The 24,849-nt window shown below is 40.0% G+C and overlaps 1 long non-coding RNA gene across 1 annotated transcript in view; it reads right to left on the minus strand.

Annotated features, from left to right (window-relative positions):
- Positions 1-817: 817 nt before the first annotated feature.
- LOC126074891 (uncharacterized) overlaps positions 818-24,849 on the minus strand; it is a 126,062-nt gene continuing 102,030 nt past the window's right edge. Inside the window, exon 4 of the long non-coding RNA XR_007517054.1 lies at positions 818-1,807. This is a non-coding gene — a long non-coding RNA (uncharacterized LOC126074891). The remainder of the gene's footprint in view (positions 1,808-24,849) is intronic.

Here is a 24,849-nt window from a genome sequence, read left to right on the forward strand (position 1 = left end):
CACCTCTGGTTAGCAGCTGAGCACTTAGGCATTTAAGCCATCAGGGTTCCACTCTTGTGTACATGTACTTCTAAAATAACTGTTAATAAATTGGTTGCTGTAAAGTCATTGTTGTTGTTAGGTAATGTAGGGTAGGTTCCGACTCATAGCAACCCTATATACAACAGAACAAAATACTGTCCAGTCCTGTGTCATCTTCATAATTGTTGTTATGCTTGAGCTCATTGTTGCAGCCACTGTGTCAATCCATCTCATTGAGGGTCTTCATTTTTTTCACTGACCCTCTACCAAGCATGATGTTCTTCTCCAGGGATTGGTCCCTCCTGGTAACATGTCCAAAGTATGTGAGTTGAAGTCTCACTATCCTTGCTTCTAAGGAGCATTCTTGATGTACGTCTTCCAAGACAGATTTATTCATTCTTCTGGCAGTCCATAGTATGTTCAACATTCTTCATCAATACCATAATTCAAAGGCATTAATTCTTCTTTAGTCTTCCTTATCCATTGTTCAGCTTTCACATGTATATGAGGTGATTGAAAACACCGTGTCCGGGGTCAGGCATACCTTAGTACTCAAAGTGACAGCTTCACTTGTTAACACTTTGAAGAGGTCCTTTGCAGCAGATTTGCCCAATGCAATGCATCTTTTGATTTCTTGACTGCTGCTTCCCTGGGTGTTGGTTGTGGATCCAAGTAAAACGAAATCCTTGACAACTTCAATCTTTCCTCCATTTATCATGATGTTGCTTACTGGTCCAGTTGTGAGGATTTCTGTTTTCTTTTTGTTGAAGTGCAATCCATACTGAAGGCTGTGGTCTTTGATCTTCATCAGTAAGTGCTTCAAGTCCTCTTCACTTTCTACAAGCAAGGTTGTGTCATCTGCATAACGCAGGTTGTTAGTGAGTCTTCCCTCAATCCTGATGCCCCATTCTTCTTCATATAGTTAAGCTTCTTGGATTATTTGCTCAGCAATTACACTGAGGAAACCCTGGTGGTGTAGTAGTTAAGTACTACAACTGCTAACCAAGAGGTCGGCAGTTTGAATACGCCAGGCCCTCCTTGGAAATTCTATGGGGCAGTTCTACTCTATCCAGTAGAGTCACTATGTGTCGGAATCAACTCGACAGCACTGGGTTTTTTAATCAGACTGAACAAGAATGGTAAAAAGATATAACCTTGACGTGCACCTTTCCTGACTATACCATGCAGTATCCCATTGTTATGTTGGAACGACTGCCTCTCGATCTATATACAGGTTCCTCACAAGCACCATTATGTGTTCTGAAATCCCCATTCTTCGCAACTTTATACATAATTTGTTATGATCCACACAGTCGAATGCCTTTGCATAGTCAATAAAACACAGGTAAACATCTTTCTGGTATTCTCTCTTTTAGCCACGATCCATCTGACATCAGCAATGATATCCCTGGTACCGTGTCCTCCTAATACTGCTTAAATTTCTAGCAGTTCCCTGTTGATGTACTGCTGCAACCACTTTTGAATGACCTTCAACAGAATTTTACTTCTGTGTATGATATTAATGACATCGTTCAATAATTTCTGCACTCCATTGGATCATCTTCAGATTGGCATAAATATAGATCTCTTCCAGTTGGTTGGCCAGATAGCTATCTTCCAAATTTCTTGTTATAGACAAGTGAGCACTTCCAGCACTGCATCCGTTTGCTAAAACACCTCAGTTGGTATTCCGTCAACCCCTGGAGCCTTTTTTTTCCACCAATGCCTTCAGTGCACCCTGGACTTTTTCCTTCAGTACCGTCAGTTCTTGATCATGTGCTGCCTCCTGAAATGAATGAACATTGACCAAGTCATTAATTAATTTATATAGCACTTATTCAATGAGTCCTGCCATGCACTAGGTGTCCGGGACACAGCAGTAAACGGGACAAGCAAGGTATGGCATGCATAGTGCTCACAAATATGAGAGAGACAGACAAACAGATAAAGAAGTCATTAATTGTACTAAGTTCTCTGAATAAGCAGAGTAATGCAATAGAAAGGAACCGGGGTGGAAGGAGGGCTTTACACAGGTGGTCAGGGAAGATCTCTCTTGGGAGATAGCAGCTAAGGTGAAAGTAATGGAGAAGGAGCCACTCATGCCAAAAGCCCAAGAAAGAACCATTCCAGCAAATAGGAGGAGCTCGTGTAGGTTCCCTATGGGGACAGAACAACAACAACAAAAGGCCTGAGGTGCTGTGGTGATTGGTTCAACTCCACAGCAACTAACAGGGATCTTGTTGACATAGTAATGCTGTCTTCTTCAAAGCAGTCACCTTGGGAGGCTGGACACTTACTCCAACAAGAACCAATATGTTTCCAGACCTCACTGACCTATGATTACCAAAAACAGCATGTTTCCTTCATTATCCAAACTACCATGACTTTGAGACCCAGTCCCATGGGGAGAGAGATGGAGATGACTTGGGGTCTTCTGGGCCCTGGAAGAACTTCGAGTGTTTTTTGTTTGTTTTATTTAAGTCCACAGGAAGCCATGAAGAGCTTGTAGCAGTGAATCACATGGTCTGACTTACATTCTTAAAGACCCTTGTGGCTGCCCAGAGAGAGCTGGGTTGTTAGGATGCTTTTACCAAAGGTCAAGGAGAGAGGTTGGTGACTTGGACTAGAGTGAGGGCAATAGAGATGGAGAGGAGTGAGCAGATTTGGGAAAATCTGGTACATGCAAGACTTGCTGATGGACTAGACGTGGGGGAGTGAGGAATAGAAAGGGCAAGGTAAGAGGGGTTTAACTAAGAGTATCAAATACTTCACTGAAAACTAAGAACAGTTCAGTTAAATTATGATTATTTTACGCACATAATGAGAACCTCTAAATACATGTAAGATACTTGGAAGGTTGTTTCCACTTTTATGTTTACCTTTTTTCCCAGCTAATGGGTGTCTTATCCACCACAGGTCTGTCAGTTTGTCTTACTGTGGTGGCTTGCGTGCTGTTATGATGCTGGAAGTTATGCCACAGGTATTTCAAATACCCGGAGGGTCACACATAATAGATAGGTTTCAGTGGAATTTCTAGAGTAGAAGAGGCTAGGAAGAAAAACCTGGAGATCTACTTCTGATAATTAGCTAGTGAAGACCCTATGGATCAAAACAAATTATTGTCCAATGAATTCAAATATGCCTACCATCATGGGGATGACACAGGACCAGGCAACATTTCATTTTGTAGTATATGGGGTCACCAGAAGTTGAAGCTGACCTGACAACAATTAACTGACAGGTATCTTGTGGACATACTAATGCTGTCTTCTTTAAAGCAGCCACCTTGGAAGGCTGGACACCTACTCCAATTAGAACCAATATATTCTCAGACCTCACTAACCTAAAATTGCCAAAAAGATCATGTTTCCTTTATTAACAAAATTACCATGACTTTGAAGCTCAATCCCATGATCAGGAAAGTTATTCTTCTCCCTTTTTCTCCTCCATGGAATTCTGGAGAATTCCTGAAAGACGCCAGGTATACTCTTCACCCATCCCAAGAGTCCCTAGCCACCCCTCCAGAGCTCTGCAAGTCCCCTTGAATCATCTTCAAACTGTCTTCTCCAGGCTGCCCTGCTCTCCCCACAACTAGGTGCTCCAGGGCAGATGCAACTTCTGCCTTGAATTCCCCCAAATACAGCTAAGAACAGTCAGGTTGCTTAATAAAATTTAACTGGAGGCTTGGAGTTGACACAATAACAACTCAGAGAAACCTTTACATGCTTATTAAAAGGGGTTGCTCTAAAGTCATAGCTCCAAAAGCCAACCTCAGGCCTTTAGCTAGCTAGCTCTTGGCTAACGTTTCTATGACAGAGCCAGCTCAGCCTCCTAACAAACAGATTCCAGGTCTCATTCCCAGCTCTGAACCCAGTTTGAGCCCCCTCAGTACCAGGCCTCAGCACCAGGCCTGCTGATTTCCATCCTGAGTTGACTGGCAGCAGTCACTTCCACTGCCTATAAGAGTGGCAAGAACCACAAACTGTCCACAAACTGCAACACAGCCTCTTTGTCCTTAAACCCCAATCTCAATCATCAATGGACCATTTTCATCTCCCAATCTTAATACCACCACGCCTAGGACTCTAGCTCAGTAGACCAGATAGTACTGGGCCAAACCTTGTTCAATTCCTTTTCACAGTCTTTTTCCTCCAGTGCGAAGTGAAGGTCAGGCTACCTTCAGGCCACCTTCTAGGGTACAATGTCTTGAAACAAATAATGGAATGCCTGGGTGGTGCAAACGGTGAAGCATGTGACTATAAACAAAAGGTTGGCGGTTTGAACCCACCCAGAGGTGCCTCAGAGAAAGGCCTGGAGATCTGCCTCTGAAAAGTCACAGCTACGAAACCCTATGGGGTGCAGTTCTACACCGCAAGCGCAGAGTCTCCATGAGTCGGAATAGGCTCTATGGCGACTAGTGTAAACAAATAATTAGACAAAACATATGGTCATGCATATATACAGACACGCACATGTGCACACACACATACACACATCTCCCTAGAACAATTTTTAGAGACAATCTCTAAAACTTAAATTCACATTTAGGGATGCAACAAGGACAATAGCCTAAAAAAAATAGGCTTGATTTATATTGACTAGAACACGTAAGATCTCAGCCTACACTATCTAGAGTCAGATTTAGGATGACTTTCATTACACAAATGGTTGTTCTTTGACAAACTGAAGTGTCTGTTTCCCAAAACAAAAGGAAATCTGCCACAACAATGAATTGATTTCTCAGCCTCTAACGACAAAACTATTAGTAATTTTTAAAGAACTATTCTACTGCTTCAAAAAATATTTTTCAACTGGGCATTGCCACATAATGATACAGTCATAGCTCAAAATATTTTGCAAATTCCTCCCTTGGAATTGCCTCTAGAGCCAAGAGCACATTCTTTAAACATAGTCTCAATGGTTATAAATCGTTTTACTTAGGAGTTGCACTGATTCTTGAAATCAACTAAAAATCATTTCGAATCAGATCTGGTAAATATAGGTGGTCAAGGTGGGTAATCCTGCTTTGGTAGAGAACAAAGTGTAGCTATGAAATATCACCCAAGTTGTCTTGGGTGGGTCAGAAACTATCTTTCAAGGCTATTAGTTAACCTTTTTATTGTTTTGTTTTTTATTCTGTGCCCGGATACATTCTAGAATGAGACAGAAGCCCAGAAAACAACTAATTGCAATGTGAAATGAGAATATTAATAATAGCCATGTATACAAAAGCTCAGGAATCTTACCAAACATCACAATTAGGAGGAGACAAGGGCTTGAGCAAAAAGTTTCAGAAATGGTTTAAGCAAACATGTCATAGTAATCAGAGTTTTCATCATGGCTAATTTAAAGGCCACAGCATTTATTTAGCTGTGTTCATTCAGATATATCTGTGAAGACACCTGCCCCCTTACCTTACAATTACATTTTTAAGTAAAAGGGCATGAACTTAACTTCACCCCAAGTCATGGCAGCAGGACCAAATAAGACTTTACTTTTGACCATGGCTCTTGGCCTTTTCTTGCCTTGTAACACACTTTTAGTTGTGACCTTGGACTTCCTTTGAGCAAAAACCTCTTGGCTGCTATGCACCATAGTTACTTAGGAAATCCCTTATGACTTCCAAAACATTCATGTGTTTTTTCTGGAATAGTATTGCAGATATATATATGTGACAGCATTTTCTCGCCTTATGCATGTTTATGAACACTGAATCACTTTGCTTAAAACCGACCCCCATTGCCTAGAGACATTCAAGCAGCTGTTTAACAGCACCTTACTATTAAAGTCCCTGCCTGCTTGGCCAGGGAGGGAAGAATCCTAAGTATTGGCTAGGGAACTGAAGGTACAAAGGCAAAACGTAATGGAGTTCCACCAGAGTCCTATGATGGCTTGAATGAAAAGTATCTTGGGGATTTGTGTGGCAGATTTTACTAGTCAGCCCTCCATTTTATATCTCCCCGAAAAGCCTGAAACACCAGTTGCTACTCTAGGGTTTCTCATGCACAGTGGAAAAGTGGCTTCAAAGCCCTTTCCCGGGAAAAGCCAGCAGGAGTAATGACCTGAGAGATTTCAGCTGGGGCACCAGCATGGGTTGGGACTGCCATTTTTCATCAAAATCATCTCCTGGATTTTCAAAGTAAACATTAGGAAGAAAAGAAGTGAAATAATATGGCATCTGTGGAAATCACCCTATTTCAGGTCTGTGGGGTGAACAGAGCTGATATTTTACCAGACGGGGTACATAGGCCCTTAGGAATCAAAAAGCAAGAGAGGTGGAAAGGAATTTAAGTCATGCCAAAATTTCACCTAGACTACTGTTTCATACTTTTCTTTGACTTGCTCTATAAATATTTTACTACAACTTTCAAAGTTTATAGGATCCTTAAGACTTGTAAAAAAGTTGAGTAACTGGAAACCAATGGCTGATACCTACCACGGGGATCTTGATTTTTATTTTATTTATTTATTTATTTTAGAGCCTATTGCGCAGAATGCGTCCCACTCAGGATCCCCTGAAAGGACAGGTTCTTCTAGCTGAAGTGACGAATCTACAGGGAGTAAAGAAAAACGCGGTCCGTTTATCAACTTCCGTGGATTTGGGTCCTCTCTCCACAGAGTCAGAACTCCGTGATTTTGGCCCTAGACCTGGAGCTTCCATGGCTCAGGCACTTTTGAGGCTAAGAGTATGTGCTGACTTATTGCTTTGTTCCAAAAAGACCCCAATGCCCCAGATCCCTGACTCCTGCATCACACCCAAATTCCTCCAGAGGAGGCTTGGCTTTCTTTCTTCCCCTAACCTCATCTTGATGCATTCTGGGAATGAGTGACAGGCTGCTGGTTTTAAATGGAGCTGTTGACAAGGGGACCACGACTCAAATTTTAAGAGTATGCTTGAAAAATATGCACAAGTGTCTCCTGGTTCTCAGTGAGCTGAGTTTTGTTGACTTTTGAGCTAATTACCTTCATTTCTAAACCCTGTATATAACAGTATGGTTATCAGTCTAGACAAGATTCGTTCATCTGTATACTTGGATATATTTGTTCCATGGGTTGATTCATGTATAATTCTCTTTTATTTAATGACATAGGGTTAATAAATTAAAATTTGGGTCCTCATACCAGGTGAATCTATCACTTGCATGCATAGAAATCCACACCTAAAGCAAATATGAGAGGCCAAATGTTATGGTTCCCGTGATCTGTAAAGTTCTGCATGGCCCGGCCTCCACCTCCTCATCTCTGTAGAATAGACATGATGTAAACATATCAAAATAAAATAAATATCAAACTGAATTAAGTGTAAAAAATTAACAAAAATTAATTACCACGGATTAGAGTGACAGTGCCCTTTTGGTAAAGCTTTGGTACAGAGGCCCAAAGCTTAAACTGGTCCACGGGACTAATAGCCCACATGAACCACAGCCTCTTCTAACCTAAGACCAGAAAAACTAGATAGTGCCCAACTACCACTACTGACCATTTTGACCAGAGACACAATAGAAGGTCCCAGATAGAATGGGAGAAAAAAATTTAGAACAAAACTCAGATTCCTAAAAAAGACCAGACCTACTGAACTGATAGAGACTAAAGGAACCTCCAAGATGATCATCCTAAGATACGCTTTGAACTTGCAATTGAAGCTATTTATGCATGTCACCTTTCAGACAAATAATAGCCTGGCTTATAAAATAAACAATATCACTCATGAATAATGTGCTTCCTTCAACAATTAACTACATGAGGCAAAATGGTCAACATTTACCCAAAAGCAAAGATGAGAAGGTAAATAGGGGAAGGGAAGCTCGATCAATGTAAACAGAACAAACAGAAAGCAAATAATGAGAACGCTGACACATTGTAAAAATTGTAACCAATAGCATGGAACAGTTTGTATAAAAAATTGTTAAAGGGGAACCTAATTTGCTGTGTAAACTTTCACCTAAAATACAATAAAATATTATTTTTTAAAAAATATCATTCCACTTTAACATGCCTTTGGTGAGGCATCTGTTTATTATTTTTAGCTTTTTCCTAATAATCACACAAACTGACCTAATCACACAATGGGCTTTATACTAATGAATTGTCAAAAGAAAGCAAACATTGCCTTTGAGGCTATATTCTCAGGTGAATTTGTCATGCCCTGGTTTGAAGACTTTCCTCTCCAAATGGGTGTGGGGCTCTCTTTTATCTAGCTGCCTGCCTTGTTGAAAATTTCTCTACACATGCAAAGTCTTAGCCAAGACTTCAGAAGTACTCAGTGAGCCAGATAAAATCCGTCCCAAGATTTTCACTCCCTCCCTTGCGAATATTTAGAAAAACCTCACTTCTGAGTACAGAGCTACTTGGTTAGGACGGAAGATGTTAATGAAAAAGTGTTCCACTTATGAAACTTGAGTCAAAATCAGAGAAAGTTCTTTATTCAAAGGCCTATGGTTTTATTGAAGGAGCCCTGGTGGTATAAGAATTAATCGCTGTGTTGCTAAATGAAAGGTTGGTGTTTCGAACCTACCTAGCAGCTCTGGGGAAGAAAGACCAGGCCATTTGCTCCCATAAAGATTACAGCCTAGAAAACCCTATGGGTGATTCTACTCCATCCTATGGGGTCACTTTGAGTTGAAAATTGACTTGATGGCACCTAACAACAACATAGTTTTATTATACAAATCCATATACTTTCCCAAGACCAGTAAAAGGAAGAAGGGGCCATTCAAACAAAGCCTTGTCAAAAGATTGAACATAAGGGAGAAGATTTTGATGGACTGTGGCATCTCCTAACTCAAACATCTCTTAAGAACCTCTTGTGAAAAGTGGATATAGGGCTTCTAAGACCTCAAAACATAAGATCACTAGAAGCACCTTTGCTGTATAAAAATTTAGTAACGTCATTCTGACGGAAATCTGCATCATGAGCCGGCACCCTCTTTCTCAAAGCATGATTTTTGTGGAGATAGATGAATATTGTATTTCTGGACTTGCATGGTCACAAGGTAAGGTGGCACCATCAGGACATCTGTAACCACTACCCATACCAGTCACTATCAGATTGATTCCAACTCATGGCAACCCCATGTGTGTCAAAATAGAACTGGGATTTCAATGGCTATGACCTTTCAGAAGTAGATTGCCAAGGCTTTCTTCTGAGGTGCCTCGGGGTGGATTTGCACCACCAAACTTTCGGTTAGCAGCCAACCACATAAGTATTGACACCATCACATGGTATAAACTCAGCCTCCCAGTCTATAGACCACAAGTCTTGCTTGAAGACAGAGATGAGACCAGATAACCTTTCAAGTTCTCTTCCCACGCAGATTCTTCTTTTCTTGTCGGTCTGTAGCAGAAAACCCAATCTGAGATCAGCTATTACACAGGACGTGCATACGATTCCACACAAGAAAGACTGACCGTGAATCATTCCAGGATCGAAAAAGTTAATAAACCAATGAACTAATTATTTACTGAGCATTGGTAGCCTTCAAAAAGGAAGGATAAATTACACTCTTTTTTTTTTTCAAGATGAAAAACCTAATTAGTATTATGCTCTGAGATATATTTTTATTGAAAGCTATGTTTTTATTTTTAATTAGTTCAATAAATTGCAATAGGCAGGCTTCTCCTCCTTAGTTAACTCCCCAGGCTGTAGAATAATGGTAGGAAATTAGCTCCATTTCAGTCTTTGATCCTTTAAGATCACGGTCTGCAATTGTGCTGGACTACTGTCAACTGTTCGTAAGACCCTGAAGAGGGGAAAGCCTTAGCCTCCCTTAAAATCCCTTCAAATATGTAAAAATGCATACTGTCGAGAGAGCAGGTCCGCAGCTGCATTAAGCAAAGAACAAAGTTGATCATTAACCTTAAAAGGAGGGATTTTCATTGAACTTCCCCCACCCAAAAAAAGATTAGACTAGGTTTTCTAGGGAAACCTTTGAATCTTTTTTTTTTTTTTTTTGCCTAACAATCTGTATTTGTTTGGAGACACTTAAGTCTCTTCCTGACTTTTTATCTAAATATATATCCTAAGTTGTCTAAGCTGCCTTGTTAAAGTAAAATAACAGTACAATAAAAAAAAAAAAAAACTTGTTCCAAAACTAGGCAATGATTTATTTGAGCTATGTGATAATCGGATGCTCCTATAGAGTTTGTTTTATTTCTTCTGGGTTCCATTTTCCTGCCTCTTGCTTATTTTTCTGACACTGCAAAAAATTCATGCATCTTTTAAATTAAGTACATTGTGAGATAAAATCACATTCTAATAAGTAAAAAAAAAAAAAAAAAACCCCACCCCATCCTTTTATTTAGTGGAGCTTCTTTTTTTTTTTTTCATTGTTTTGGTTAAAGTAATGAGACCACTTTTGACTCTGAATTCCTTTTTTATGAGAAGTTTTGTTTGTTTGTTTTAAATATATGTACATTAAATCAATTTTAACCTGGAAGTGTTGTTCTGACTGGTGTTAACTAAAATTTGAGTCACCCCATTTCCACAAATGTTATATCTTTCATGCAGCTACAACAGTTTGCTAAGCATTTGCTCTACATTATAGATTTATGATGCGCTTTGTTCTTCTATGGCCCCTAGTTTTCAGCTATATTTCTACATACTCAGGCTCTCCTTCTACAGGTTCAAAGTTCCACTTTCCCAGGATTCCCCTCAAGGCTCAACAAGCATATTAAATTTCTGCTTAAGGATGGTGGGACTATCTCATCCAATCTTTAACTCCCAAACTCATATACAATGATATTTTAATTGTTTGTCTTATTTGCAAGATATCTGATCGTGTAGTATTAACCAAGTTCCTCTATTTACTTTGGAGCAATATTTCTTCCCTGGGGCTCATTTGGCTGGTTTCACATTCTGGTGTAATAATATATCAAATACAAACTTAGGGGAGAAATTAGAAAAACAGTCTATTCAGAAGAACTATTTAAGAAACCTACTGAGTTGGAAGCTTTCTCCCCTAGTTGAGATCATTTTATTTATTAAGAAAAAAAAAATTAATCTATAAATTATATCCTAGGGGAAAACTTCATAGTGGGTATAGTGAACGCCTAATCTCCAGGTACTCTCTATTTGTGTAGCAGGGTATCTTGATGCCTGGTGAGAGCCACAGTACACTCAAGACATAAGTCTCTGGAGCAGAATCCCCACTTTTCAATGGTATTCATAGCCCAGCTTCGGATGGAACTAAAGCCATTCTCCCCACTGTAGTTCCATGGACCTAACTTTGCCTGGACAGAAGATCCTTGGTTTTATTTCATCTGTGCCTTTCCTCTTCCTTGTCAGGTACACTTCCCTATCAGATCACCCTTCCCACAGTCCTTATAGAAAACATTCCATTTGAAAAATCTTGGTTTTTACAAAACAAGTTTACAAAAGCAGAATCTCCAGCCCTGAAAGTTTGGTCCCACAAAAGAGCTTCTCTAGGGATAGGCACCGATTTCTTTCCATCTTAATTCTGCTGGACTGCCCAAACATGGCTGCCGGAACCAAGTGGCTACAAAATCTTCCTTCTTCTTTTCCCCCTTGAAATTGATGCTGAGCCCTCTTCTGGCCCAGCCTTCTTACCTTGCCCCAGTGTTTGATCAGGGCAAAAACTTCAGGGGCAGAACATGTGGTAACAAACAAAAAGGGAGGGTAAAGCCTCATGTCCAGCTGTCCCTTCTTCTGTTTTCCCATCCCTCTCCCTATGTCCCATTGTTCCAGTTACTATTGCTATATAACACCAAAAACAAGTAAACCCAAAAACCTAACAGCCTAAACAATCATTTGATTATGGTCACGAATTTTGTGGGTAAGGAATTTGGTCAGGGTGCAAGGAGAATGGCTTGTGTCTGTTCTGCCCTACTTGGAAGCTCAACTGAAGCTCAGTTGCACAGCTGGGGCCTGGAATCTTCTGAAAACATCTTCAATCACATGTCTGATGGTTGATGCTGAATGTCAGATGGAACCTCCGTTCTTGTTCTGAAGCAAGAGAGTCAGGTTTTAAATTTATGTTAATGTCTAACTGGTATGAGTATATGGGAAAATTGCTAATGCATAAGTGTATCCAGAGAATTGTATCATATCTCAGAAATATGTATAAACATATAGCTACTAATGTCTATCTATACACATATATATGTATACTATGTACATGTATACATATATGTATGTGTACACATATACACATATACATATGTATGCATAGAGAGAGAGAGAGATTTTACCTAAAACCACTGCAAGAACATTACTACATATGTTAAAATACACCCATTCCTCACTTACCAACTGTCACTTCTCCGCATAGTCTCAGGTTTCAAAGACCAGGTTGTTATGTGAAAATCTGTGTTATGTGCAAATGGAAGGTGACCACATCATATTACATGGGACACAGATGGCTGTGTGGACCCAAGCAGAGGTGGAAAATGTAGACGGATAATGAGATAGATTCATATATTGATATTCAAATGATCACTGTTATTGATATTACTTTACTATAAATATGATGATACCTATAGTACTGTTGGAAACCCTGGTGGCGTAGTGGTTAAGAACTACAACTGCTAACCAATAGGCTGACAGTTCAAATCCACCAGGCTCTCCTTGGAAACCCTATGGGGCAGTTCCACTCTGTTCTGTAGGGTCACTATGAGCCGGAATCAAGTCGATGGCAATGGGTTTGTTTTTTTTGGTTTATAGTACTATTTAGTAAGGTGTCTATAAAGTGGAAATTTCTACTTGGCACTTTATGTGTGCTCAAGCAACTGTGATAGGACATCTTTTAAAATAAAAAAAAAAAAAATCTGTTTACTTTAACACTCACTGTAGATTTAATTCTTGAAAAGCCTTCAGCCACACCTAACAAACCAACAGGTGCTGGTGAGGCTGTGGAGAGATTGGAATCCTCATTCCTTGCTAGTGGGAATGTAAAATGGTGCAGCTGCCATGGAAACAGTTTGGTAGTTCCTCAAAAAGTTAAACGTAGAATTTCCATATGACCTAGCAATTCCACTCCCAAGTCTATAACAAAAAGACTTGAAAGCAGGAATTCAAACAGGTATTGCTACACCGATGTTCATTGCAGCCTTATCCACAATAGCCAAAAGGTGGAAACAATCCAAGTGTCCACCGATAGATGAATGGATAAACAAAATGTGGTATATCCATACAGTGGACTATTATTCAGCAATAAATAGAAATGAAGTTGTGACACATACTACCACATGGATGAACCTTGAAAACATTACGCTGAGTGAAATATGCCAGGCACAAAAGGACAAACATCATCGATTCTGCTTACATAGGGTCACTATGAGTCAGAATTGATTCGAGGAAATATTGCCCCAAAGTAAATGGGGGAAGTTGGTTAATAGTGTACAATCAGATATCTTGCCAATAAGACACACAATTAAAATATCTTTGTTTATGAGATTGAGTGTTAAAGATTATATGAGATAGTCCCACCATACTGAAGCAGATATTTAGTACACTTGTTGAGCCTTAAGAGGAATTCTGGGAAAGTGGAACTTTGAAGCTGAAGGAGAGGAAAGACTGCAAATTTTTTGACACTGCTCCCACTGAAAGGTGGAATCTATATCCTCTCTCATTAAATATCGGTGCACTTGTGACTTGCTTGTCTCTCTTTCTTGACCCACTCTGAAAACAGATGTAATTTAGCTACTACTTTCCTAACCTTCTGTAAAACCAAAAACCAAAGTCTTTGAGTCAATTCCAACTCATAGCAACCCCGTAGGACAGACAGGGTAGAACTGCCCCATAAAGTTTCTAAGGAGCATCTGGTGATTTCAAACTGCAGACCCTTTGGTTAGCAGCCATAATACTTAACCACTGCGCACCAGGGTTTTTAAACCAAACCCTTTGCTGTCAGTCGATTCCAACTCATAGCTACCCTATAGGACAGAGTAGAACTGCCCAACAGAGTTTCCAAGGGGAGCCTGGTGGATTCGAACTGCCAACCTTTCGGGTAACAGCCGTAGCTCTTAACCACTAATGCAAATCCACAGCTTTTTTGAAATGCCTAAGATTCATTTCCTTGGCTGCTGGAAACAAACGTGAAGGAGGGTTTGTGCATGTACGTGTGTGTTTAAGATTTAGGAATGAGTATAACCTTCCTTTTGGGTTGCTTCTTCTTTTGATCTTTCCTGTAGAGCTCAATTATTTTAAGTCACATTTTTCCCCCTACTTTGTGCAGACAAAGGTATATTTCAGAGAAAAATAAGACATGAAGTAAGTATCCTGGGTGAAGAGCATTATAGGATGTACGTCGTGTGTGTGTGTGTGTGTGTTGAGAGAGGTCTGAAGAAAAGCTGGGAGTGAAAGGACTAAGAATATTGCCTTAAAAGTTGATAAGCTGAAACCATTGCCCTGAGGCAATCTTTAAAACTTAAACCAAAAATATCCCCCCGAATTCTTCTTAAAACCATAGTTTAGCTTAACTAGTAAAAAATGTCTGCCTTGAGCATTAGCTCTTTTAAGATCTGAATGGGATCAAAGTGACAACAGCAACTCTGAAGATTAGATAAGAACATTAGGGGACAGTGAGTTCATATTAATGGGGGAGGAACAATTCAGAAAAGGAGGGTGAGAGTGGTTGCACAACTCAAAGAATGTAGTCAATGTCACTGAATTTTGCATGTAGAAATGCTTGGGTTTGGTGTGTGTTTTGCTGTGTATATGCTCGAAGACAACAACAAAATTAAAAAAAATTTTTAAAGCTACTAAGCATGGTAGTTTACAAAATGACTCCAAGTTTTTTGATACTGCTCCCACTGAAAGGCAGAGTCTGTATTCTCTTGCCTTAAATCTAGGGAGACTTGTGACTTCCTTGTAGCAACAGAATGCTGCATTACTTTCCATGCTAGGTCATAAAGGGCAACATAGCTTTCAACTTGTTCATAGAAGCTTGTAGAACCCTGATACAGCCATTCGAATTGTGACAAAGCCTAGCCACATAGAGAAGACACATACAGGTGCTACCGTTGACTGCTTCAGCTGAGGTCCCCTCTGGCATCCAGCATCAACCATCAGACACGGGAGCGAAGATACTGCCAGAAGATTCCAGCCCCCAGCTGTGGAAGTGAGTTTCAGTTGAGATTCCAAATAGGGCAGAACAGAAACAAGCCACTCCCCTTGCACCCTGACCAAATTCCTTACCCACAAAATTTGTGACCATGATGAAATGGTTGCATAGGCTGGTAAGTTTCAGGGTAACTTGTTATATAGCAATAGTAACTGGAACAATGGGACATAGGGAGAGGGATGGGAAAACAGAGGAAGGGACAGCTGGACACGAGGCTTTACCCTCCCTTTTTGTTTGTTAACATGTGTTCTGCCCCTGAAGTTTTTGCCCTGATCAAACACTGGGGCAAAGTAAGAAGAGCTGTAGCCTAGCCCTGCACTATTTTCTTGATTGTTGGCATGTTTGAGTCCACTGTTAGAACTATTGTGCACTTTGAATGCCTTCCAACCTAGGGGGCTGTAGAGAACAATCTTCTGTTGTGATCTATAGAGTATTCACAGGCTAATTTTTGGAAGTAGATCACCAAGCCTTTCTCCTAGTCTGACTTAGTCTGGAATCTCCACTGAAGCCTGTCCACTATGGGTGACTCTGCTGGTATTTGAAATACCAGCGGCATAGCTTCCAGCATTGTAACAACAAGTAAGCCACCACAGTATAACAAACTGACATATGGGGGTGGCTTGCTGTATTAGTTAAGGCAAAAGGCTAAGCTTCTATAACAAAGAGACCCAATACTACAGTGATATCAGTCTGGATAGCTTTTTTAAAAGCTTTATTTCTCTCTCATATAACAGTACTAAGTGAATGTTCCAGGTGCAGGCTGCTCTGCTCCACAGTTAATGTTATTTAAGGACATAGATTCCTACCAAGTTATTGCTCAGTTCTTGCCCACTGCCCACCAGTGGCCATTCACCTGAAGAGTGGCCAGCTGCATGGTTGAAGGTAGGTTGCAGGCATGTCCACATTCCTGCTTGTGAGGAGGGGAAAACACAGGGTAGGCATGCCCACTCACTGAGGGTCCAGGCGCAGAAGTATAACTCACCGGTTTTGCTCAAACTCCACTAGACTAGACAAGGGCACCCCTAACCTCAAGGATGCTGGGAAATGTAGTCCAGACTTGTGCTCAGGAAGAAGTGTAAAATGGGTTCTGGTAGACAGATAACACTACTCACTACACTTTCTTTTTCTGAGTTCTTGATTTTTTTTTTTCCTTTCAAACACCAAGACTCCATATTCACCAAGAAAGTGTGCTGTTTCTCTTTTTCCCTTGCCTTTTTACCTTCTGCTCTACCTTCAAAAATTTCACCTAAGAATGAAAGCCTTTTTGCTATTATTTCAAAAATGACAAATCCCCAGATGCATATGTAGGACTGGAAATATTTTACATTTCTATAGGGAATATAAATTTCTATCCTTTCTGTCTAAATTCTAAACTCTCCAAAATGAGAGATGTTTTGGTGCTTTTTTGGAGCAGGGGTGGTAAGGACACTGTCCCCTCTCATCTTACCTTCAACAGCCAGAAACATTGATACAACGAGTCTGCTCTTGAGGGCACATCAGCTGTTTGCAGGCCTCAGAGTTACTCATTATTTTGTTCTCTTCATTCCACTAGAGCAGCTCCAAGTCATGACAACCACTGGGGATAACTGACGTCAAAGTGCTCAAGCCCAAGAGCCCAAGCTTCACTGAAACAATTGCTGGATTGTTCCGAGACCCGTCGATGCAACAAACTGCGTGCTGAGAAGTTCGCCCCATAATTAGAAAGCAGTGACTGTCAAGCCCATCAAATGGTTTTATGTGATGGAGTGAATGGGACAAAGCAGTTTCTTCTCCTTCGCTGGCAGGGAAGACCATTCATTTTTTTAGTGGAGCTGACACATTTGTAAAGGGAACTAAGTGAAAGTGGCTTCCAGTTCACACTTGCGCTTTCCAGACTGATATCGAATCTATTAGGCTCATCTCTTGAACTTGATTCCCCGGTATTCGGATGGTGGATCCACGAAGTCTTAGTGAAGCTCACGGCAGGCAAGAAAGGCAAGAAAGGCTATGGGTCTTAAGACCCATTGTCTCTATGCTTGCATGAGCCATAACAGCCTCTGGGAATTCTCAAAAAGGAGAATGTTTCACACTCTCTCAACACTGAAAGGAAGTTTCATATGTGACGGTTTTAGCCTTGACGTCAACATTTTGTATTTGGGGAAATTTGAAATGATGTTGGGTGAAACCAAAGTTTCTCAGTGCTACAACATCATGCAGTGTCTACCCGTGTTAAAATACATGTGCATTTTATCTTATCTTTTACTGGTATTTAATGAAAACTTACAATTGTAAAGAGAAATTGTGGAGTAGAGGGAAGAGCAGACTAGGAGCTGGAAACATGGGTCATCGGCCAGCTTAGCCACTGACTAGCTGGTTGTTTAACCGCTCTGAGCCTCGGTTGCATCACCTGTAAGTTGGGATAGTGAGTAGATAATTTTATTTAGCATCTTATCCAATCCCAAGTATTTAGGCATAGACTTCACCATATATAAGCACTCCTCACTTACGGACATAAACAGCTCACTTGTAGCACCGATGATGGCTTTTCAGTACTGTCTTTGGAAGAGGGTATGTACTGTTCTCATCTGAAGTTCAGCCAAGTGTCTTCAGGCTTGAGGTGCTGACTGACCTTCCACCTGAGCAAGGGAATCCATCCACAGTGCAGAGAGCTGAAATCTCCTGAGAAGAGGCCAGGAAGGAATTGTGAATGCAGGAGTCAAAAGAAATGTCTGGAAATTGCTAGAACGCTCAGTAATTTTTAGACACATATAAGAAGACAGTAATCAGCTTTAAAAATTAGATAATAAATACACTGGCAGGAATTCTAGATGGACTGTTATTAACAGAACAAAGTCTACCCTAATGACCAGAGATAGAGAATGTGTTTAACTCATTCCCTGAGATGATTTTTCCTTTTTTTAAATTGTGCTTTAAGTGAAAGTTTACAGCTCAAGTTAGTTTCTCATACAAAAATTTATATGCACATTGTTATGTGACCCTAATTGCTATGCCTATAATATGTCAGCAGATTTCCCGCGTCCATTCAACCGTCTCCTGTCCCTTTCTGCCTTCTCTTCTCACCTCCAGACAGGAGCTGCCCATTTAGTCTCACGTATCTACTCGAACTAGATACTTGAACTAAGAAGTACACTCTTCAAAGTATCCTTTTTGTCTTATAGACCAGCCTAATCTTTGTCTGAAGAATTGGCTTCAGGAATGATTTTAGTTCTGGATTAACTGAGTCCTGGGGCCATGTCTTCTGGGTTTCCTTCAGTCTCAGTCCGGCTATTAGTCTGGTCTTTTTACTACAATTTGTAGGGTTGCTGAACTCTTCTATTAGTTTCAGTAGTTCTCTTGAGGATTCTTTGGAGTTTTCTGTGTATAAGGTCATATCATCTGCAAATAAGGATACTTTTACTTCTCCCTTACCAATTTGGTTGCCCTTTCCTTCTTTTTCTAGCCAAATTGCTCTAGCTAGGACCTCCAGCACAGTGTCGAATAAGAGTCGTGATAAAGGGCATACTTGTGTTCCTGTTCTCAAGCGGAATGCTTTCAGGCTTTCTCCATTTAGGATGATGTTGTCTTTTGGCTTTGTATAAATGCCCTTTATAATGTTGAGGAATTTTCCTTCTATTCCTATTTTGCTGAGAGTTTTCATCATGAATGGGTGTTGGACTTTGTCAAATGCCTTTTCTGCATCTATTGATAAGATCATGTGGTTCTTGCCTTTTGTTTTATTTTTGTGATGGATTACATTGATTGTTTTTCTAATGTTGAACCATCCCTGCATACCTGGCATGAATACCACTTGGTCATGGTGAATTATTTTTTTGATATGTTGTTGAATTCTATTGGCTGGAATTTTGTTGAAGATTTTTGCACCTAAGTTAATGATGGATATAGGTCTGTAATTTTCAATTTTTTGTGCTGTCTTTACCTAGTTTTGGTATCAGAGTTATGCTGGTATCATGGAATGAGTTTGGGAGTATTCCATCCTTTTCTATGCTCTGAAATACCTTTAGTAGTAGTGGTGTTAATTCTTCTCTGAAAGTTTGGTAGAATTCTCCAGTGGAGCTGTCAGGGCCAGGGCTTTTTTGTTGTTGATAGCTTTTTAATTACCTTTTCAATCTCTTCTTTTTTTATAGGTATATTTAGTTTTCTATTTTCTATTTATATTTAGTGTTAGTTTAGGTAGGTAGTGTGTTTCTAGAAATTTGTCCATTTCCTCTAGGTTTTCAAATTTGTTGGAGTACAATTTTTCATAGTATTCTCTTATGATTCTTTTAATTTCAATTGGGTCTGTTGCGATATTGCCCATCTCATTTCTTATTTGGATTATTTGCTTCTCCTGTTTTTCTTTCGTCAGTTTGGCCAATGGTTTATCGATTTTGTTGATCTTTTGAAAGAACCAGCTTTTGGTCTTGTTGACTTAATTCCTTTTCTAGTCTCTATTTCATTTAATTCTGCTCTAGTTTTTATTATTTGCTTTCTTCTTGTGCCTGAGGGCTTCTTTTCCTGCTCCCTTTCTACTTGTTCATACTATAGGGTTAATGTTTTGATTTTGGGCCTTTCTTCTTTTTGGATGTGTGCGTTTACTGCTATAAACTAATCTCTGAGCATTGCTTTTTTTGGTGTCCCAAAGGTTCTAATAGAATGTGTTTTCATTCTCTTTTGATTCTCTGAATTTCTTTATCCCATCCTTAATTTCTTCTATAACCCACTAGTATTTGGGCAAGGTACTGTTCAGTTTCCATGTGTTTGATTTCTTTTCCCTGCTTTTTCTGTTACTGATTTCTACTTTTATGGCTTTATGGTCAGAAAAGATGCTTTGTAATATTTTGATGTTTTGGATTCCGTTAAGGCTTGCTTTGTGGCCTGATATGTGGTCTATTCTGGAGAATGTTCCATGTACATTGGAAAAGAAAGTATACTTGGCTGCTGTTGGGTGGAGTGTTTCGTGTATATCTATGAGATCAAGTTGGCTGATTGTGGCATTTAGATTTTCTGTGTCTTTATTGAGCTTCTTTCTGGATGTTCTGTCCTTCACCAAAAGTGCTGTGTCGAAGTCTCCTACTGTTATTGTGGAGCTATTTCTCTTTTCAATGCTGTTAGAGATTGTTTTATGTATTTTGGAGCCCTGTCATTGGGTTTGTAAATATTTATTATGGTTATGTCCTCCTGATGTATTGTCCCTTTAATCATTACGCAGTGTCCTTCCTTATCCTTTGTGGTGGATTTTGCTTTAAAGTCTATTTTGCCAGAGATTACTATTGCCACTCCTACTCTTTTTTGATTGTTCTTTGCTTGATATATTTTTTCCATCCTTTGAGTTTTAGTTTGTTCATGTCTTTAAGTCTAAAGTGTGTCTGTAGGCAGCATGTAAACAGATTGTGTTTTTTATCCATTCTGCCACTCTCTTGGTGCGTTTAGTCCATTTACATTCAGCATAATTATTGATAGGTATGAGTTTAGTGCTGTCATTTTGATGTCTGGTGTGTGTGTGTGTGTTGTTGTTGACAGTTTCTTCGTTCCACTTAATTTTCTGTGCTGAGTTGTTTTTCTTTATGTATTTTCTTTTCATCATTTTCATTGCTGCTGATTTTGTATTTACTGAGCCTATGTTTCTCTTGTTTTTTATTTTGATGTGTAGGATTGTTAGTTTCCTTCGTGATTATCTTAATATTTACCCCTATTTTTCTAAGTTTAAACCAGTCTTTTATTTCTTTATTTCACCTTGACTTCCTCTCCATATGAAAGATTTATGACTACATTACTAAGTCCCTCTTTTTTGTTTTAATGTTGTCATCTTTTACATATTGACCTCTCCGTTTCCCTATTTTCAATGTTTTAGCTTTGAGTTTTGTGATTTCCCTATCTAGATTGATACCTGGTTGTTCTGTCCTGTGTTCTAGTATTCAGTTGTTATTCGATGTTATTGATTTTCTAACCAGAGGACTCCCTTTAGTATTTCTTGTAATTTTGGTTTGGTTTTTACAAACTCCCTAAATTTCTGTTTATCTGGAAATGCCCTAATTTCACCATCATATTTGAGAGACAGTTTTGGTGGATATATAATTCTTGGCAGGCAGTTTTTTTCCTTAAAAGCTTTATATAAGTCATCCCATTGCCTTCTTGCCTGCATGGTTTCTGCCGAGTAGTCTGAGCTTATTCTTATTGACTCTCCTTTGCAGGTGACTTTTCATTTACCCCTACCCAGACCTAGCCACTCTTAAAATTCTTTCTTTATCTTTGGTTTTGACAAGCTTGATTAAAATATGTCTTGGTGACTTTCTTTTGGGATCCACCCTGTGTGGGCTTCGATGAGCTACCTGGATAGACATCTTCTCATCTTTCACAATATCAGGCAAGTTTTCTGCCAGCAAATCTTCAACATTCTCTCTGCATTTTCTGTTATCCCCGCACCTCCCCACCCCCCACCCCCATTCTGGTACTCCAGTCTCTCATAGGTTGTTCCTCTTGATAGAGTCCCACATAATTCTTATGGTTTCTTCATTTTTCTTAATTCTTTTCTCTGGTGTTTCCTCAAATAAGTTGGTGTCAAGTGCTTTATCTTCAGTCTCACTATTTCTGACTTCCATTGCCTCAATTCTGCTCCTTTGACTTTCTGTTGAGTTGTCTAACTCTGAAATTTTATTGTTAATCCTTTGGATCTCCATTTGCTGTCTCTCTATGGATTCTTGCAGCCTGTTAAATTTGTCATTATAGTCTTGTATAACCTCCTTAAATTCCTCTGTCGCTTTATCTGTGTGTTCCTTGGTGTGTTCTGCATGTTACCTGATCTCCTTCCTGATCTCTTGCAGAGCTCTATAGATTAATCTTCTGAATTTTACCTCTGGTATTTCCAAAAAGTTATCTTCCTTTGGAAGTTTTCTTAATTCTTTTTTTGGGTGCTTGCTGAAGCCATCATTGTCTGCTTTTTATGTGATTTGATATTGACTGTTGTCTCTGAGCCATTGACAAATTATTATATTTATTTATTTTATGTTTGCTTACTGTGTCCTAACTTCTTGTTTTGTTTTGTTTTGATATGCCCAAATAGGCTGGTCATGTGAGCTAGTTTGACTGTTGGTGTCTCTGAAGCTCTCACGTCCTGTCGCCAAGTAGTTAGAGCTGTTACTAGGTATGTGAACCCAGAAGTCCACTTACTCTTCTTGTATGGATTCAGCTCAGGTGTCCAGATTGTTGGTCACTGAGTGTGTGGTGCAGGCTCTCATCTGTGGTCCTAGATGGGGAAGAGGTGACTGGAGTAGGCACAAGTATCTGACTGTAGTAGAGGGTCATGCACTGAGAAATGCAGGGGCCTGACAGCTGTCTCTGAGTGTCTGGGAGGAAAGCAAGTCCCTGTTCCCTAGAGTGTGTAGGTGGGTGGGTTTTGCAGCTACAATATGGGTACCCAGTGCTGTTGTCTGTAAGGATTGGGAGGCACGACTTATTCTTGGACCCTTGTCATGGGTAGCTAGGTGGAGTGGGTGGAACCACCAGTCTTCCAGCTCCTGATGTGGGTAGGTGATGACCCTGATTAACAGGCAGTGTGGTGTCAAATGTCATAAATCTGTTACGCCCCCTTATAGCTGATATAGTTGAAAATAGGCTTCAGCTATATACCTGTTGCCCTATGCTAATGAGGGCTTATGCTTTTGAAATGGGCCCACACAGGTCTATGTAAGGGTGAAAGGCATTCAAAGTCTGTGGACCACTTATGCCTGTGCCTAGGCAAAGGGGCTGTGCCTTCCCTGACTTCCTGACTTAGGGGAGCTGGCAGGTTATTTTTTCCTGTTGGTTAATTTTTTCCCTCTCCAAAGCCAGAAGAATGGCTCAGGGCACACAATGGGTCCTACTTCTGACCCAGGGGACTCAGCAATCACTGAAGCTGGCCCAGATAAGGTGCAAAGCAGGGAGGGAGCAGGTAAATGCAAGACAGGTTCTTCCCAAAGGGGGTGCTTTTTGATCCATGCAGCAAGTTAGATGCATGTTCTTACCTTTTTCCAATTGAATGCCACTTTTCATTGGTTCTGGAGGCTTGAGTAGACTCTCTGCCGCTCAGTCTCTTAATGTGGAAAACGAGTCCCAAGCTCCACTGCTTGCCTCACCATGCATGCCAGCTGATCCAGCCTTCAGGGTACCAGTTCCTGCCAGGTTGGGTCTGCAACTCCTCGCTGCTTCTGAGCCATCTCTGCCACCCTCTGCTGCTCAGTCCTATTCTTCAACTTTGCCTTTGATGTTCAGGGCTCCTAGATTGTCATATATAATTTATTCATTTGTTTTTTAGAGTCTTGGTTATAAGAGGGGCCACAGGATGTGTCTGACTACTCCGTCATCTTAGCCTCACCTCCTCCCTGGGATGATTTTTATCTTGGGTTGAATGAAGTGATGGAGATCAAAGAACTTGATATGGTTAGTTGTGAGTGGATTAATATAAAAGAATTTATTCCTGTGGACCTGCACTGTCCAATAGGACCTTCTACAATGATGAAAATATTCTGTATCCGAACTATCCAATATGGTAGCCACTAACCACATGTTCCTAATGAGCATATGAACTGTGGCTAGTGCAAATGAAGAAGTGGGTTTTTAATTCTATTTAATTTTAGCATTTAAATAGCTCCATGTAGCTGGTGGCTGCTCTATTGGACAGCACAACTTTGGGCAAAGGGTCAGCACAGTTTTTCTGTAAAGGGCCGTTAATAAATATTTTAGGCTTTGTGGGTCATGTGGTCTCTGCCACCATCACTCAGCTCTACTATCATTGTGAAAAGCAGCTACAGACAATTCATAAACTAATGGGCATAGCTGTGTTCCAATAAAAATTTATTTACAAAAACGGGGCTGATCTAGACCCATTCACAAATTTGTAGATACTTTCCTTGATGTTTTCAGCTACTAAGGCTGACAAATACATTCACGTCAAAGTGTTAATGGTTTACTATATTTCAATACCAGGATTTTTTTTTTGTCCTTTGGTAAGAACCCAAGGAAAGAGGTGCATTAACCTAGAAGATTAATCTCAAGTTTCAGTATTTTGGACCCCATGGAATTTGGTGGGAAAAAACTTTGGGGCAAAATGGCTCTTCTTTTTCATGGCCCCACAAACCACACTCCAGAAGTGAACAGCCTCTTCCCCTCCTCCTCCCTGTGGCCCTGATCTCAGCCACTCAGAAGTTGTCACAGCATTATGAGGGCAAGTCAGCTTCCATCAAACCTTTATCTCTACACATCCCCAACTAGTTGGAAAGAACGTCCTGGCCAGTTTGTCTCACAGAACCAAAACTGTCATTTAAAATCTCCGTTTTCTTGCCACCTTTATTTCATGCCAAGATTCGAAGATTATAAAGGTAAATAAAGCCTTTTTTACCATGTGGTGAAGACAGATCAATATACTCGATTTTTCAGAGTCTTTGAGAAGCCATGTTTCATTTTTAAATTTTATCTGAAAAGCTATAACTTATGAATACAGGATACACTATGCCATATACATTAGGACTCAGTGGAAAAGAGACATTGAAAGAAGAGGGTTCCAGAGCCAAGAAATCACAGCAAATTGACTCAGTAATGAAGAATCCAGAGTAGTCTTAAAAGGAAAGACTTTGTGCAATCAAACTTTGGGTTTAATATTAAAGAAACATTTCATTTTAGTTCACATTTGTGCCTTGAAACAGTGCTATGAGCTTCAGTGAAAGGCCCTCTTCCCTGCCTAAGACTGGTGGAGGTAATGGTAGCCCGGAGAATAGTGATCTTATGGATTGTGAGG

This window comes from Elephas maximus, chromosome 4 (assembly GCF_024166365.1).
Source record: "Elephas maximus indicus isolate mEleMax1 chromosome 4, mEleMax1 primary haplotype, whole genome shotgun sequence".
NCBI lineage: Eukaryota > Metazoa > Chordata > Mammalia > Proboscidea > Elephantidae > Elephas > Elephas maximus.